General features: G+C 45.3%; 1 pseudogene; it reads left to right on the forward strand.

The window, feature by feature from the left end:
• The first annotated feature begins 15,942 nt into the window (after positions 1-15,942).
• LOC113458499 overlaps positions 15,943-18,638 on the forward strand; it is an 8,911-nt pseudogene continuing 6,215 nt past the window's right edge.

An 18,638-nucleotide genomic window follows, 5' to 3' on the forward strand; every position in this document is an offset into this window, starting at 1 on the left:
CAGCTGGGTGCCGGGTACCAGTCCTGAGAACTCTGCTTTTATCTCTTCACACACGGGGGCTCAGAGGCAGTACCTGCTGGAAAGTAGGTTACTCCAGAGCACATTTTTAAAAAGTAGAATCTACTGAGCTCGCCCAACCTCTTATCTTACAAATTAAAACAAATACAAAATCCACAGGTCAAGGATGTAGAACAACTTCAAATCCACAAATTTTAATGCAAAGTTTAGACCAAAATCAGGTTTTTTAGTATTATTTTGTTTTACTCTCTTTTCATTTTTAATTAATTAATTTATTTATTTATTTTTGGTTTTTCGAGACAGGGTTTCTCTGTGGCTTTGGAGCCTGTCCTGGAACTAGCTCTGTAGACCAGGCTGGTCTCGAACTCACAGAGATCCGCCTGCCTCTGCCTCCCGAGTGCTGGGATTAAAGGCGTGCGCCACCACCGCCCGGCTCTTTTTTCGTTTTTTTCGTTTTTAAAAATACTGTTTTTAAAAATACTGTTTGGGTTAGCATACGAAGTACTGACTTTCATCATAGCATCTTACTACATGTGAACCATTATACTTTGTTGTCAATCATTTCCCCTTCCCTGTTGCCCTTTCCCTCAGGTCTCTCCCCCAAATCATCCCCCACTTTGCTTTCCAACTACAAATATCCATTAATCTCTCTATTTCCCACCTCGTTTAAAATTTTTTTCCTCCCTTCTCATGACACCCTTTCCCATTTTGTAGCACGTGCACACACACGTACATGCACACACACAGAGACAGAAATTTTAAATTCAGTTTGTTCATAGGAGAGAAAACATAGTGTCTTTATCTTTCTGAGCCTGGCTTATTTTGCTTAACAATTTCCAACCTTTGTCCATTTTTTTTTTGCAAATATCATGATTTCATCTTTGTTCGCAGTTGTATAAAATTCCATTGTTTTATGTATATACCACATTTTCTTTATCCATCTGTTGATGAACAGCTAAGTGAATTCCACTTCCTGACTGACCATTGTGAATAGGGTGCCAACCACCACGCTTGTGCAAGTATTTCTGTGATATGTAGTACCCAGTTCCTTTGAGTATACACCCAGGAATGCTAGCACGGGGGTTCTATTTTGAGTTTTTTGAGGAACCTCCATACTGATTTCCATAGCGACCGCAACAGTTTACGTTCTGGTCAGTGGGGAAAAGGGTTCCTCTTTCCCCACATCCTCACAGGGGTGTTGTCATTCATTTCTGATGGTTGCCGTTCTGAGGTGGGTGAGATGGACTGGCTTCTGGTCTCTTGCTGATGGGTTTTTCAGTATAATAGGGCCAAGTCTGGAGATGTACTGGCACAGAGAAAGTACCTAGTAATTGTCATTACCATATCGGTGTCATTATTAATTACTGTATGTAGTCATTCGTTACTATTGATTTGTATTTGAGACTAAGAGGTGCAGACAGCAAGCGCTAGGGAACAGGGGAATGAGAAGGGCCAGCTGGCTACACAGACAGCTTTTGCACACACTGACATTTTTCTTAGTCAGCTCAGTACTGTTCAGCCTCCAAGTCTTTGCAGTAAACTGTAAATATCCCAGAATTGGTCAGACTCTACGATCATTCTTCACGTTATCAGAACTGTCATCAGCTGACATGAAATCAGCTATTCTCCTGCAAATATTTATTAAGCTTCATTTAAAAACAAGACACGATTCCAGACGTAGGATATGGGGTGAAGAGGAAAGCATGAGCCTTCATTATCAGTGTGTTAGAGGTCAGCGAGAGACGAGCAATACTCAATAAATAGCGCCCATCAAGTAATGATGTACTGCGAGGGAAAGCCGGGCAAAATTAAGGAGGCGAGAAAAGTCCTTTGCTTGTGGTATTCATGTCAGACACACCAACTGCAGTTGCCCCACCCTGGCATTTTCTCCTTATACAGTCAGCGCGGAGTCATCACAGAAGACCGCCTGGGAGCGTGGTGCTAAAGCAGCGGTTCTCAACACGTGGGACCACATATGAGATATTTACATAATGATTCATGACAGTGGCAAGATTACAGTTATGAAGAAACAAAGAAAATCATTGTGTGGTTGGGCGGGGGGGGGGGTCGTTGCAACATGAGCACCAAAGGGTTGCAGCGTTAGAAAGGGTTGAGAAACACTGGACTAGAGGAGGGGAAACAAGCTAAGGTTCAACAACCCAGCAACAGTCTCTTATGTTCATCTCTGTAATATGGCTCCTTCTGGCCTCTGTGACCCTTGAATGCAATGGTCTGGCTATCAGGGGACTCAGACACAACTCAGCTGGTGTGGCCAGGATGTGTCCTTCTGTGGCTTTAAGGCTACAGTATGTCACAGTCCCTGGTCTTAATTTCTTAATAAGGGATATATCTTCATTTGATGATTCACTTTTAAATATAATTTCCATGTTTCATCTTGGATGATCTCCGTCTGAATTTCATACTTTGGTCTGAGAACACAGCCCTCCCCTTTCCTCTCCCTGCAGCCTGCAGCCCTTCTGTTATAACACACAAAATGCTCTGTCTTCCCTGTTAAGTTCCCCAAAGAGCTTGTCACCTATGATGGCTTTCCCAACGCTCCAGGACACTCTGCTCTCTGGGCTACATCTTTCTTCTGAGAGAGAATCAGTGAGGGAGCCTGGCCTTGGCTGACTGAAGTGTTTTGGAATCTAGACCAACCATTGTGAGATATTGATACAGGATCTCAGAGAACCTGGATCTCAGAGGTTCCCTTTGTTTCTCTCAATCCATGGAAATATTTAAGAAGTCAGGAAAGCCTTCAAGATTCCTCACTCCACAAAAAAATCAAAACAAACTCACACACACACACACATACACACACACACACACCCAAAAAAACACTACTAGAAGAGGAAATTAGGGCACAAAAGGAAAAGTGGAAGATTTAGGGGCATTCGGTAAGCAGGGCAAGAAGGTGTGGGGAGGAATCCCTGAAGTCCTGTGAACAAATATTGGGGATGGGGGAGGAGCGAGCAACTGGTCCCAACCACTTTATTTTTCAAAAGATCACAGACATGTAGGTAAAGCATCCATACACATAAAAAAAATAAAACAGTAAACATCATTTAAAAAAAACAAAAATGACAAAAACATGCATGTTCCCTTCAATGGAAATATTACAGGAACCCCAATACAATGAAGAAATGGACTGGTCTAGCCCATCTCAGCAGTTCAATTAAAGTCCATGGGAATTATGCAGCCCTACAGGTCCTATTGCACCCTCTGCTCAGGAGTTGGCAGGTGGGACTTCCCCAACGCCACTGAAAATCCTTTAAAAGTGTGTTTCTCACCCTGGCTATGACTTAGCCCTACAAAAATGCTATCCACCCTTGTTGAAATCGCAGGCTGTGTTAGCTGTGAGCTCTGCAGAGTTGGAGGGAGGAAGGAGGGCCCCCACTGTGAATCATTAACCCGGGAGAGCTGGACGATAAGAAGGATGAAACCCAGGCCATATCAAAGGGGACTGTGTAGACTTGCCCAGTAATATGTTTTGCTACACAACTCACAGCTCGTAGAAAAGAGTGTGAAAAAGTGGGACTATTCTTTAGAGGCACGAAAAAGAGACGACCAAGATGCTGTTTGTTACCACTAAGTGTCCTCTTGAGGGGAAAACATGCCTCCCACTGGAAGCATCTGCGTTTCTCTGGGCATTCCTGTGCTCTCAGGATACAGCTTGCCACCCTTTCTCAGTCACTACTAGGAAGCCCAACCACCTCAGGCAGGGACAGAGCACTAATGGATGCAGCTTAGACCCTGACTCCATTCCAGAACTGCGGCTGATTTCCCTACTCTTCCTTCAAGCCTCCCATTCCCAACCAGCTGGTGCTTTAGCTTGTCACGTTACGTAGACTTGGAACAGTGTGTGGGCTTTTAATCAAGTGCACAGTTGGAGGAAACACAGTCGACAAGACCACTGCCCTCACTCTGACACCAGCTGCCAAGTCTGAGGGAATTTGAAACCCACCCGCTCACCACTGCAGTCATTTTCTAGAAGGACCACTCAACTGTCACAGTCCTAGCTGTGATTTAGGATTGGGAAAGCATACGGATAACAGCCGTGCTGAAGAAGAAGCACCTAGGAGTTCAGAGAAGCATTAAGCACGCGAGACGTCTCTCATGAGTTCAGACAGCGTCTCCCTGTGTGTTGTGAGCATTCACCCAAGCCTTGGAATTTTTACTAGAGCTATATCACATGCTGCCACCCACATGGCTAACCTTGAGCTCCCAGCCCATCCAAAGGTCGGACTGATACCCTTAATCTTCAGTTCTCTGGAGATAGAACATATCATACTTGGCTCTTAGCCTCCATGGCAAATTGCATTGTGAGATTGTCTGGTGACCAACACCCCTAGGCAAATAGACATTCTGATCATACCTGGCATGGAAGGTTCAAAAATTAAATCCCAGTAGCTCAGGGTGAAAGCTAGAACAATCTTTAGGGAAGATTGATTTCTTGCTCTATCACATATAAAATTCATCTTTGGGGTAAGATAAGAAAAAGATAGAGCAAATAACTGGTCAAATCAAGTTAGTAGAGTATGGCCAGACTATTTATCTTCTTTAATAATGGAATCAAGTCCCGTAAGAGAAACAGTGGTAAGGCACCCCAGAAAGGATTCTTATGACCAAAGCCAGTGACGGAGCACCTTATAAACTGATTTTCCTGCTTGTGGTACTCTGACGTGGAGCCAGGAGCCAGGATGCCCATCACGTGAGTGAGGTAGGAAGGGCTGTCCTTCAGTGAATTCTGGGAACAAAGAAAGCATGGATGTGCAGACTGTCTCAGGGTTATTTTATTGCCTCATTTATTTGGATTAGGATGCACTCATGTGTGGTAGAAGGGGGGGGGAACTCCTGCCAGATGTTGAGAACCATTTGAGAAGGACACTGACTTGAGGATGCAGTTGACCCTCAGACTCCAGACTCTAAGAGTCACCTGAGTCAAAACAGCTGCTGTCTCTTCTCTGACACTCTGAGAGTCTTGTGGTTCCCAACATGCATGCACCTGCACACACACACACACACACACACACACACACACACACACACACCATACACCTACCTGACTGAGAGACTGTGGACTTTCTGTATAGCATGGCGTATAGTCTCATGTCAATGGTTCATCCAATCAGGAAAAACAAGAAATGCTGTCGGCTCTGGAAGGCATCTGCCAACCTCAGAGAGTATTGAGCATTTGCAGGTCTCCTGAGCTCAACTGTACACCTCAACTTCTGCACCTCTGTGTCTCCCTATTCATACGCTGTGTGCCTGTCTCCCTCACCCAACCTGGCGGATACCTATGTCAAAGGCCAAGATACGCAGGGCTTAGCATTGGTGAGGCCTCAGGAAAACAGTTCTCTAGAGGAAAGAAAATGCAGCTTCTGTGATTACATGGAACAGCAATTCCTCTCACTCTCCTTTCACCTGTCTGCCCACCCCAAGCTCTCCACATTCCACCAGGCTGTGAGGTTGGAAGATAAGCAGCAATCCCAGGCCCAAAACTGAGGTTCTGCATGAAAAACAAGATATACCACCAAGGAGAGTCTCTTCCCAGGGACAATGAACTCACCTCCGGGGAGGACCTCTTGGTTCCCCACTCTGATGCTAGGGGGAGATAGGGAGGTCCCCAAGATCACCCAATCAAAGGAGAGCATGGTAGACAGAAGAACTCTACTTTTTCTTACAGCAGGGCGAGTGGCCCCTTGTCACAGAATGAGCAGAAGACAAGACTCAGGCACCGAATGACAGGCGAGGTGTGAAAAGGCCAGCCTTTCCTCTCAGGCTGCAGGCTTCCTCCCCCATGAACAACCCTCCTCCACCCCAAGGCACTCCTGACCCCAATGCCTAGAGATTTCCCTCTGGTCTTTGAATCTCTCACAAATCAAACTCCACATATCCATTGTATCCTTCAGAGCCAACACCACAGCTGGTATTCGGTCCTAAAGATCATGACGATGAACTGTAGAAATAAGATGCATGGAGGTAGACAAATACACAACCTCCTTCCTGAATCACAGGGTACCTAGCATCACTCCTAAGATACAGAGGCCTGCAAGGTCGCGAGCACACTCCCCATTTCCCAAGCCTGGTCTCTCAATCAGTGCTAGTCACAGAACTCTTGAATTTCCAAGTATCCACACGTTCTCCTACAAGCAGTGGCATTCATAACTCACTGGAAGTTTACGTACGTCTGTCGCAATGTCTCCTTTTTGACTGATTCACGCAAAGCAGAGAAACAGGGATTATTTATTATTAATTCATCAGCTTATTCATCCATCAAACATTTATTAAATACATTCTACAGGCCGTACACTGAGGAAATGTGCTGCTTCAAGCCTGATAGAGGAGAAAAAGACACAGGTGTTGTAAGTGTGAATCTATAAAGCAAGTCTCCCATTCGAACTGGAGAGGAGAGTCCAGTAGGAAGGTCATCTTGACCTCACCTTGAAACACAGGCAAGTGCTCAGTATGATGGGGAAATCAGGACGTTTCACTGCAAGATGGAGGCGCCTAAGGAAAGAGTAAAAGCCAGGAGGATTCTTGGACTCTGGGCAACGTGGCAAGGCTGCAGGTTATGGGAAGGGTGGCCCTGGAGAAGTGAGTCTGAAGAGGTAGTGACCAGTAAAGTTCACACTGTGCCAGAACAATGGGAAAAGGTAAGGAATTGGAATAATACAATTAGATGTACAGTTGAGACTCTAGAGCTTCTGGGCGAAGAGGAGTCAGAAGACGAGGCTAATAGAAAAGATGGCAGGACTGCTGCAGTTGTGTAGACAAAAGAGAAGAGCACCAGCTGAGAGACTGGCGACGGGGGAAATAAGGGAGAGGGTGTGATTGGTGCTAAGGAGCTAGACACCAGCACGTGAAGATGGAGGAAGAAAGTATGGAGACAGAGGAGCTGGAGACGATGGGAAACAGAAAGAGCTGGTGTGGGAGAGAAGCGATACGTTAAATCAGGTAAGGCACTTGTGGCATTACCCAGTGGGGGTATCCATCAGTTTAGATTAATCTGTTCTAGGCTGGAAGATAGATTCAAGAATCTTTAGCATTTAGTGACACATGATGACAAGTGTGTGGGTAGAGTACTTGAGCATGAAGGGCAAAGAGGGGAATATGTGTGTTTGTTAGACTAACTCCTTTGTTCTTACATGTAAATATGTACATGTCAGGTTTTATTGATATGATAACTATCAAAAGCAACTTAAGAAGGATTTATTTTATTTTATAGCTTGTAGTCAATCATCCAGGGAAAAGCCGGAGCTCAAGGCAGTAGCCTAGACGCAGGAACTGGAACGGAGGCCGTGGAGTAGTGCTGCTCACTGGCTTGCTCCCTGTGGCTTGCTCAGACTGCTTTCTTATCCAACCCAGGACCAGGGATTCATTGTGTGGCACCACCCACAATGGGCTGGGCCTTCCCACATCAGTCACCCTGCAGGCTCGCCTATCAGTCAATCCGGTTGAAGGCATTTTCTTAGTAGAGGTTCTCTGTTGTCAGATAATTCTAACTTGTGACAAGTTGACAAAGACTCACCGAGACTGTGTATAAAAATAATGTGTATAGGGGCTGGAGAGATGGCTCAGAGGTTAAGAGCACTGGCTGCTCTTCCAGGAGTCCTGAGTTCAATTCCCAGCAACCATATGGTGGCTCGCAACCATCTATAATGAGATCTGGCACCTTCTTCTGGACTGTAGGCATACATGCAGGTAGAACACTGTGTATATAATAAATCCAAAAAATAAATAAATAAAAAAGTGAAAAGAAGCTGGACAGTGCTGGCATACGTCTTTAAAAAAATTAATGTGTATAGTTTATGGTAGATAGATTAAAAACAAAAAATATCTACTATAAAGGGTTAATTAAATCTAATCTAACTATATAATAAAATATGATAGAACCACAAGAGAAAAAGAGATAAATCCTTAAATACATACGTAGAATAAGTCCTAAGATAAAGAATTGTTGTGGCAGGGTGGTAAAATCAGCATCTAAAGTTTTGTATGCAATGTCCCTACCTGTACTTATAAATTATATTTTTAAAAAGTGCACCATCATATATATTCGCAAATTTCATAACATCAGGACAGACTGTGCAAGTCTGACAAAAATCTGAGTTTATAGAATGCAGCCAGTCTCCCTGACTGAGCTAAAGTCAGGGCCTGTGGAACCCTTTGCCAAACAGCTGTCCTCGCCGACAGTCACAAACGACATGGGTGGTCGGAATGGGACAGAAAAAACAGGAACAACACACAGGGACATGCAAGAAACGTGAAATTAAAGGCTCACCAGAGTTTCCACCACAGGAACCTGCAATGGAGAAAAGTGGGGGGGATTAGACTAAATAACAGGGGCTTCCTGGCAGAAGCCATCGTTAAGGACTGTAATGGCGCACACAAGAGATCCGTGGGCTCCCTCCCTTATATTTTCTCTACGGATGTGGGGAGTGCCAGTTACCATGATCCCCCTGCCCTGCCCAGTCTCAATTCCTAATATACTCCCCGGGAGCACTTCTGCACAGCCTCTGACCACCCTCGCTGTAGGATCTCCACCCCCAAACGCTTTTCCCCATTTCCCTCCACTACTGCTTCTGGAGGACTGGTGAGCAGAGACCAGATGGTACATGAAACACAATTACCACATCCTCTAAGAAGGAAGCGGGGAAAAGATGCAGGGGTAGACATGAAGATAGCTGGAGAACTTGGCAAGAGAGAGCTGGATTTTCGTGCTAACAATTGAGGGAAACATAGATTTGTAGATAGGACACCAGATTGACATGGCGGGTCTCGGGTAGTTGGGATGAAACCCTTCTCTCTCAGGGGCCTGCTCTAGCTTGAATGAATCAGATGGGATGACTTCCAGACAGGCCAGCAACTAAAGCAATGCAGATAAAGATACACAGCCCACATCTTACGAGACAGACTCCTGGTTCCGACCCTCCTCCCTTTTTGCTTTTCCCTAGTCTATTGTGAACACATCTAAACCTTTCATCTTCTCTCCGCTATATGTTAAAGGGATAGAACAAAGAGGCCTCACAGTCTCGCTCTGTAAACATTAGCAGTGATTAAAGAGAGATTCCTAGGAAAGGCGAATCTCAAAAGCAGAGAGAACCTCAGGTCTATGTCTCTAGCCACCCGACTCCACCAGGAGCTCCTTGTTTGGGTCTGTGATAGCTTGAATGTCCCCCATAGTGGTCCCCAGTTGATGATGCTATTTGGGGAGGGTTAGGAGGTGTGGCTTTGTGGAAAGAAGTATGCCACTGGAGGTGGGCTTTGAGAGTTTAAAGGAACCTCACCACACAGTGTCCCGTGCACATTCTCTGTTTTGTCCTTGCAGCTCAAGACGTGAGCCCTCAGCTTTCTGCTCCTGCCACGATGCCTCCCGCCTGCTGTCATGTCTCCCTGCCATGATAGACTCTCCTCCCTCTGACCATAAATAAACCCAAATAAACCCTTTTCTCTATAAGTCGCTTTGGTTACTGTGTTTTGTTACACCAATAGAAACTAATATTAAGACCTAACTGCAGATCTTCTAGACTTTGTTACTAGTGAAAAAGAGACAGTTCAGGGGCTAGGTAAATAGCTCAATTGGTAAAGTATTTTCCATGAATGTATAAGGACCTGAGTTTGGACTCCTAGCACAAAAACAAAAGGTCAGGCATTGGGCACGTGCCTGTCATCCTAGCACTGGAGAAGCAAAGACGGTAGGATCCCTGACACTCTCTGGCCAGCTAATCTTGCTGAACTAGTGGATACCAGGTTTGGCGAGAGACTCTGTTTCAAAAGAAGGTGGATTACAACAGATGGAGTTACCCTCAGTCCACCTCTGACCTAAAGACACACATGCACACAGAGGCAATACTGTTAGCCCTGTTTATCTTCCGATTCTGTAACTGTAGAACCTACTAACCTTCATCAAAAATACTTTCTCCAGGTTGGGCATGGTGGACCATACTCTCAGGAGGCAGAGGCAGGCAAGCAGATCTCTATGAGTTCGAAGCCAGCCTGGTTTACACAGAGAGTTCTAGAACAGCCAGGGCTACATAGTAAGACCCTGTGCGGGCTAGTTTTGTGTCAACTTGACACAGGCTAGAGTCATTAGGGATGCAAGACCCTCAACTGAGAAGATGTCCCCAACCAGATGGATCTATAGGCAAGCCTGCAAAGCATTTTCTGAATTAGTGATTGATGTGTGAGGGCCTAGCCCATTGTGGGCTGTGCCACTCCTGGGTCCCTGCTCCTGGATGGTATAAGAAAAAAGGCTGAGCAAGCTAGAGGGAACAAGCCAGTAAGCAGCACTCCTCCATGGTCTCTGCCTCAGTTCCTACCTCCAGGTCCTGCCCTGTCTGAGTTCCAGCCCTGACTTCCCGCAGTGAAACACTGGTGTGGAAGTATAAGTTCAATAAAACCTTCCCTCCCCGAGTTGCTTTTGGTTGTGGTGTCTTATCACAGTAACAGAAACCCTAAGACAGACTCTGTCTCAAAAAAAAAAAATCCCACCAAAACATTCAAAAGCTTTTGTTGTTGTTGTTATTGTTGTTGTTGACAGAATAGAGCCTGCACAAAGATGTTCTTGTCAGTTCCTGGTCAACACAGAATAAGGACTCCTTCCGTAGCATCCGCTAGTGTACATTTATATGCCGTATGTAATGAACTTGAGCATCTGAGATATAAAGGCAGTGGTGGCGCACTCCTTTAATCCCAGCACTTGGAAGGCAGAGGCAGGCGGATCTCTGTGTGTTCAAGGCCAGCCTAATCTACAAAGCGAGTTCCAGGACAGCCAGGGCCATTACACAGAGAAACCCTGTCCTTAAAAACCATCATCATCATCATAATAATAATAAATTAAATAAATTAAATGCACAGGTCTTCCTTGCAGCAACATTGGCTGAGCAGTGACTTTCTCTTCCTGAAGACAGGTTTCTCCAGTCCATTCAGCTTCCCTGCCCCAGGGCTGACCTTAGAAATATTAATCTGTGTGAAGACACAGGTTTTGCTTTTGGTTTGGAGGATTAGGGAAACCTCTGCTCACTTTTCATGACATTAGTCCTGTGTGTAACTAAATGAGCCTCGCTATGCCGTCAGTCTGGCTGTCTTTTAATTTCTATTTTGCCGTGTTCATTCTTCCAACTTGTGATTCATTTACTTCGCAAAATTGGTGTGAGCAGAGGGAAATTATAACACTGGGTACATCCTGGGGGGTGGGCTGAGCCCCTGGATTCAAGTGCAAGGCTCTGGGTTCAGTCTCCAACAATGGGAGAGAAAAACAATGTCCCTCCCCATCACAGTTTTCCAAGAGCCACCCTGACACTAAGTTTCTCTGATTTTTTTTTTCTTGGTTGCACTACCTTCCTCCACCCAGTTTGTCTTTTAAAATGCAAATGCTCCTAGGAATATCAGAAGAAACCATGCCATATCTCTGGTTAGAAACCGTTCTAGAGCTTTATAAATGGTCTGAAAAAATGCAATTTTTTTTTTCAGATAAACAGGCTCAGATGAAGCTATGAGCTCATTTTTGTAAAACTGCAAGCATAAGCATTGGGAAGGCAGTACTTTAAATCAGTCAGAGCTTCAAGAGGCTGAAGTTAAGAGTCAAGGCCTAGGAAGTGGAAAGAGTTTTTTTGTTTTGTTTTTACTGAAAGAAACCTTAAGGAACCCTTTACCATAAGTGACCTAGAGAAAATAGCATAAAACAATTTCTTTGAATTCTACTCAGCAATAGTTTCTGTAATGTTACACATGAGTGCATGAAACAGCTGCAAGCCATGAAAAAGAATAAACAGATGTTGAGACCCAGAGCAAAGTCGCAGCATCCAAAGCACATGTCCCACCCCTCTGAAAGTTTCAAGCATGGCTCAAGAAGGATTAGAAGGCTAGTGTAAGTGATGTAGGAACGGGCATGGACAAGGCACAGGAATGGGGATCACGTGGTATTGGGGTGAATAGAAATAAGAGTGGGAGACAAGAATGTCTTTGGTCCCTGGAACCGAGATGAAGCAGAAGTTTAGGGGCAGTCAGCAACCTGTGTCCTCCACTCTTCTCGGTTTCTTCCACTGATTGGAGATGGGAGGACATGGACATCCTGCCATCTGAGTGATCCCCAGGGGCATGCTTAGGGTGGACCTCTGGGCCACACAAGCCTCTCTGCAGTGAACTGAATCCATAACCCCACTCAGATCAGCACTCACTGCACTGGCTCAGCCTTCCCGGTCTTACCACCCTTCCCGGGCTCTTCCCCTTTTCTACCTACCCCTAGCTCCCCCCCACACCAGTCTCAGCACATCTTATCCCCTATTCCTTCACCTCACAGCTACCTCTGTAGTCTCTCAAAGGTGACAATGATAGTTATCCTACATGGTGGTCCAAGTGCCTCTCCACCCCCTCCACTCATGGGCAACATTTAAAGGGATGCCAAGGGCCCTTCTGATTCCCTTTACCATGCCCAGTGTCAAAAGCGGGAAATACAGATCCAGGCCTGGTGTGGGGTTCCCCTCTGTAGGCTGTGAATACCATTGACTAATAAAGGAGCTGCTTTGAGCCTATTGCAACACAGAATAGGGCAAGGCGGGAATTCCAAGCAGATAGAGTAGGAGAAAGTAGGCGGAGTCTAAGAAACACCATGTAGCCATCACAGGAGATGGATGCTGGACAGCCACAACCAAGTGGCAATACACAAATTCATAGAAATGGGTTAATTTAAGATATGAGTACTAGCTAACAATACGCCTAAGTGATTGGCCAAGCTGCATTTTAATTAATACAGTTTCTGTGTGATTATTTGGGTCTGAGCAGTCGGGGAACGAATGAGTGACCTCCACCACTACAGGCTACCACATCCACCACAAGTCCAGAGCCTCTTCATGTGTGAGGGAGCTGAAGGGGTAACATGTTGATTATCTTCTTTTATGGGTTCCAGACATCCATAGGATTATTCTCTGGCCCCCAGTACATCATAATGTGACCATATATGGAGTCTTTAAAGAGGTGAGTGAGTTAAAATGAGATTAGAATAAGTCCTACGCTGGCTAGTTTTATGTCAACTTGACACAAGCTAGAGTCATCAGAGAGGAGGGATCCTCAATTGCGAAGATGTTTCCATAAGATGTGGCTATAAGTGAGCCTGTCAGACATTTCTTAATTAATGACTGATTGGAATGGTGCCACCCCTGCACTAGTGGCCTTGGATTCTATAAGAAAGCAAGCTGAGCAAGCAATAAAGAGCAAGTCTAGTAAGCAGCCATCCCTCGCAGCCTCTGCATCAGCGCCTGCCTCCAAGTTCCTGCCCTGTTGACTTCCCTCAGGGATGGACTACAATGTGGAAGTATAAGACAAACTTTTTCTTCCCCAACTTGCTTTTGGTCATGGTGTTTCAGCACAACAATGATAACCCTAACAAGCCCTAAACGAATCTGACTCATATTCTTATAAAAGGAAGACACTTGAATACAAACTTTCACACACAGGAAGACCATGTGAAGCTCATGGAGAAGATAGTCCTCCAGCTACAACTGGCCTCAGAAGAAAGAGCCTTGCTGTCCCCTTGATTTTGAACTTCTAGGCTCTAGAACTATTCAAAACTAAAATCCTGGTTCTTTTTGTTCTCCTCTTCCTCCCCCTCTTCCTCTTCCTCTCCCTCCTCCTCTTCCTCCCCATCCCTCCTCCTCCCCTTCCTCCTCTTCCTCCCATCCTCCTCCTTCTTCTTCCTTATCTCATATAATCCAAGCTGGCCTCAAACTTCCTGTATTGCCGGAGATTATCTTTAACATCTGATCTTCCTGCCTCCAACTCCCAAGTGCTGGAATTACTGGAATAAACCACTCTTGGTTTATACAGTGCTAAGGATCAAACTCAGGCTTTCATATGAGATAGCAAACACTTTATCAATTGATCTACACACCCAGCCTTCCAGTGTGTGGTTCTTAAGCCCCTATGTCTGTGAAATTTTGTTACAGTGGTCTCAGCAAACTGATTCAGCCTCCTAAAACCCTGCTGAAGTGGATGGACTGGAGAGACATTCGTAATATTCTCAGTGCCTGCCAAGTCCATGGGCCTCTTCTGAAGAAAGCTGCTTTCTGCTGATACCTGCAAAATTGGCCAGACGCTGAATTTTATGATCGGGCTACCTTGGATATGACTGATTAGAGCAAAGGTCAAGGGTCTGACTAACCCAGTGGTTTCAGAGGTGAGCTCTGTTTGTATAGAGCCAAGTTCTCTTAGAGAACTTTGATCACCAACTAGGAGGGCAGAAAGCAGTGAAAGTAGAGAACAGAGCGGAGGAAGAAGATAAGCTGTAACTAAAGTTTCTTCTGCAGGGACAGCAGGCTGCTTACACAGCCAGAGTGGCTGCCGTTGCCCCACAGTCACCGAGTGGTCCCCACTCTTCCATGAGGCCGAACTAGGACGCTATTAACAGAAGAATCCTTCCTTGTTAGTGCTTGCTTGAGCTCTCCTTTGCCTGGGCCTGACTCTTAGCAATCTGAAAGAACTGAACTAAAAGAGTAAGCTGTCCTTCTGTGCTGCCACCCTGCCTCGCCAGCCAGGCTACCTACCCTTCAGGCATAGTGTTTAATGATCTTCCTGAGAACAATAGAGATATCTCCACCTCTCTGCAACTCATTATCAGGAGCTAATCAACACAATATCTGTGTGCACCAATCTCAAAAGAACTTGTCTCAAAGGGAACAAGATATAAATCTATTCATTCAATATGAAAACATTTATGCTGAAGAACAAATCTACATTTTTGCATAAGTATATTAAATAAAATACACATACAGATGATAAGAAAACAGAGGAGTGGGCTGGGGATAACTCAGGGTAGCTCAGAGTACTTGTCTAGTGTGCATGAGGCCCTGAGTTTGACTGCAAGCAGTGGATAAGCCGAAGGCTGTGGTGTATATCTCTAACACCAACACTTGGGAGACAGAGGCAGAAGGATCACAAGAAAACTATCCTGGGGTACACATGCATAGTGATAACCTGTCAAAAAAAATAAGCATTTTATAGAATGTAATGAAGGAGAAAGTTGAAAGTAAGTTTGAAATAAAGTTTCTTACAAATTTGTCCCAGAAATGGTAAGTAGGAAGATGATCAATAATTGACCTTCAGGAAGGAGAAAAGAGTAACTTTGATCACTCTAAACCATGTAAAGTTGAGAGAACTGACTCCTAAAAGTAGTCCTCTGATGTTCATACACATACAGTGGCACATGGACACACACACACACATGTGCGCACAATCATCATCATCAAAGAAAACAAAACCTGGAATCTGGACAGCAGGAAAGTCTTGGGTAATAAGAAGCTAAGATGGAAGGACCCTGATAGAATGACACTAGTTTCAACTCAAACGTAGATCACATGGGCTGGGCTGTGTGTGCACCCCTCCAAGTCTATTTACTGATATCCTGATCCTCAGGTTTTCCGAAAGTAACTGCATTTACATACAGGACCTGTAAAGAAGTAATTAATGAGATATAAGGTCATTAAATAAGACATGATCCATTCTGATGGATGTCCTTATAAGTAAAGGAAATCTCGCCACACAGAGAGACCCCAGGGATTTGCATGCAAAGCCCAGGTGAGTACACAGGGAAAAGATGGCCATCTGCGTGCCAAGGAGAGAGAACTCAGAAGATGCCAATCCTGCTGAGCCCCCAACTCTCAACTTCCGGTCTCCAAAACTATGAGGCTATAAGTCTGTTATTCAAGACCCCGTCTGAGCTATTTGATACGGAAGCCTGAACTGTTTGTGCATCTACTGAGCCTGTGGTATTCCAAAAGATAGTGGAAGGGGACATCCTGACCCAGCAGGGAAACGGAAGGGGGCAGCAATCACGTGCACAAAAGGAACAACTGTAGCCTTTAGGAGAGGCTAGCAGAAACCGGCCTCGGTTTGTCTGAATGGGGCGCCCCAGGAGGAGGGCTGCAGATGACGGAACCGCCTTTCACACTGCTCTTATTCCTCGGTACTGCCATCGCCCCGACTGTGTTGCTGTGGCCCTCTGCGGTAAACTGGCGCTCTCGGGTGTCCTGCTTGGAGACTCTGGTGTGAAGAGCTGAGCTGAGTGGCAGCCTCCAGGCACTGCACCTTTGGATGTGTCCAATGCTAACCCTGAGTCTAAGGTCGCTCCCCTCCCTGCCCCGAGCTTTTTCTAGCTAATGACTTGAGCACAGCTAGGTACTAGAAAAAGAACTTCGCTAGGACACAGTTCCTGTTCTGGGACACTTCCACCCTGAGCCCCTTTAGGCTTTCTCAGACCTGCTCCTCCCATAGGCCCTCTTTCCCCGCCTAATCTCTCTAAAGGTGTCTAGTCTACCCTGAAACCTGAAGTCCGTTGCCCAGCCCCATGTTAGCCTCTAGGCTTCACAGCAGGCGGTGTTTCCCCCGGAGAAACACTCCAGGGCTAGTTTTGCTTTACTCTCTGTTTCTTCTGTCTGATCCTGCTGTCCCCACACTGCCTCCTTAATCCCATCCCCACACCATTTAGAGCCCTTCTAAAATTCAAATCTGATCTTGTTACAGTCCGCTTTCAAGAAATCTGGACATTTACAAGATAAAACTGAAAGATGAAGTCTCTTCGGATTTGGCCTGTGCTCAAGTGTCTGCTCTCCTATCTATCTCCCAACCCTACCCCATTCTGTCAGTCATATGGAATGTTCTGTACTCATAAACCCACGTGCTATTTCATCATTTCATCTGTTAGCTGATAATCCCTTAATGGAACATCCTTCCCCACTACCCAACCTTTCTATACACACACACACACACACACACACACACACACACACACACACCTACTGATCTTTGGATTCTCACTAAGGCCCACTTCAAATACCTCTTCCATAAAAGGTTCCCAAGAGCAAAAGGCCTTCATCCTTGAGCACACCACAGCCTCCTAACAAATAACCCAGACTAGGGGCCTGGACAGCATCTTCCCCTCACAGTTCTGGAGGCTGGAAGGCTGAGATGAAGCTGTTTCAGGGTTGGTTCCTTTGGAATCCTTGCTTCTTGACTTGTAATTGGCTGTCTTCTTCCCATGAGCTCACCTGATTTTTCCTCTGTCCCCATGTATCCTTCAAGTATCCCAATTTCTTCTTCTTACAAAGATGTATGATGTTACATTGGGACCAACACTAACGATCTATCTTACGTGCTCTTAAGAGACCCTAAATGCAAATGTAGTCACATTCTGAGGCCCAAGCAGACACTCCCACCCAAAGAGCCCACCCACCCAAACAAAGCCATAGCCCTGTGGTGCTACTTTGGTCTTCCACACTAACACCTAAGACATTTATCAAACTCCCAGCAATTCTCCTTCTCTCTGGGAAACCTCTAGGGTAGAAATGAAATCACTTCTGTATTCTTAACTCCAGTGCAGTCCGTATACATAGTAGATGTTCAAACTTTGTGGAGGGGTAGTGTACCTACATGTGTCCTTTGGGGCACACACATGTATCTATAACACATAACATTAAAGTCCCTAGTTTATCTTGCAATACTTTGCTTAGCTGTTAGTAGGATCTTGCCTCGCTCCTCTTGTAGCACTTTCACCCCAGGGACCTTTTCCCTGGCCCCATCAAGGCTCTGTGACTCTTCATCCATCTGGTGGAGAAAGACACACACACAGGACTTGTGGGTATCTGAGGATGCCTAGCCTTGAGCTTCATAGCCAGCATGTCCCAGTAGTCTAAAGGGAACAAGGAGCGCTCCCTTTCCTAAAGAAGGGATCCTAAAGGTTAGAAAAGGGATCCTGAAAAGCAAGAAATTGCATCTCCTAAGGAAGGGCTCTCTGTCAAAGGTCCTCTGTCCACTATTTTTTGTTGTTAAGTTAATCCAAGTTTATTTCTATTATTAACAATTATTAACTTGAATGATCGTTGTTAGGAATGAACTGACTTGATTGAGAAAGCAAGCTTGGGTTGAAGGTCAATGTTGGCCTGGACCCTGTAGAACATAGTTGATATGGAAAGCATGGTAAGGATAGAGTGTTGAGTCTAGGTACCTCTCAGGTTTCTCTACAAGGACACACAAACCTCCTCCGGTCAATGACTCCGGCCATTCACCTCCATCTTCTCACCCAAAATTAAAAGTAGAGAGCATGACAAAACGCTTCTTGAAAATCTCTAAATCTGAAGGGAAAGGGTGCATTCGGTTCCCAGAACAAACACACGAGGCAATAAGGGACCGAAAATGAAAGGATGAGTGGGACAAGGTGAAGAAACATTGTGTCTCTGCAACAACCAGCAGCGCTACAGACAGGCGGGGATAAAGGAAAGTGTTTCCCAGAGGAGCAAGGTGAGCTGAATTCACCAGTTTTGGATGAGGAGCACAAAAACCTGCAGGCTCAGCTCACAGCTTTCCTTATATAATTGTAAAAAGTCACTTCTACAGAAGTTGAACAATGATCCCCAAAGATGTCCACATCCTAATTCCCAGAACATGTAAATGTCACATTAAAGGGTAAGGAAGACATTGCATATGTAACTAAACCAAAGATCTTGAGACAGGGAGGTTATCCTGGATACCCACACAAGACATGATAAAGTAATCCCATGCTAGCTCAGAATGGGAGTATAATAAAGGGTTCTTTATTTAGGGGTAGACTCATAGTCCTCTGCACGAGC

Source organism: Microtus ochrogaster, unplaced genomic scaffold (assembly GCF_000317375.1).
Source record: "Microtus ochrogaster isolate Prairie Vole_2 unplaced genomic scaffold, MicOch1.0 UNK35, whole genome shotgun sequence".
Classification (NCBI taxonomy): Eukaryota; Metazoa; Chordata; class Mammalia; order Rodentia; family Cricetidae; genus Microtus; species Microtus ochrogaster.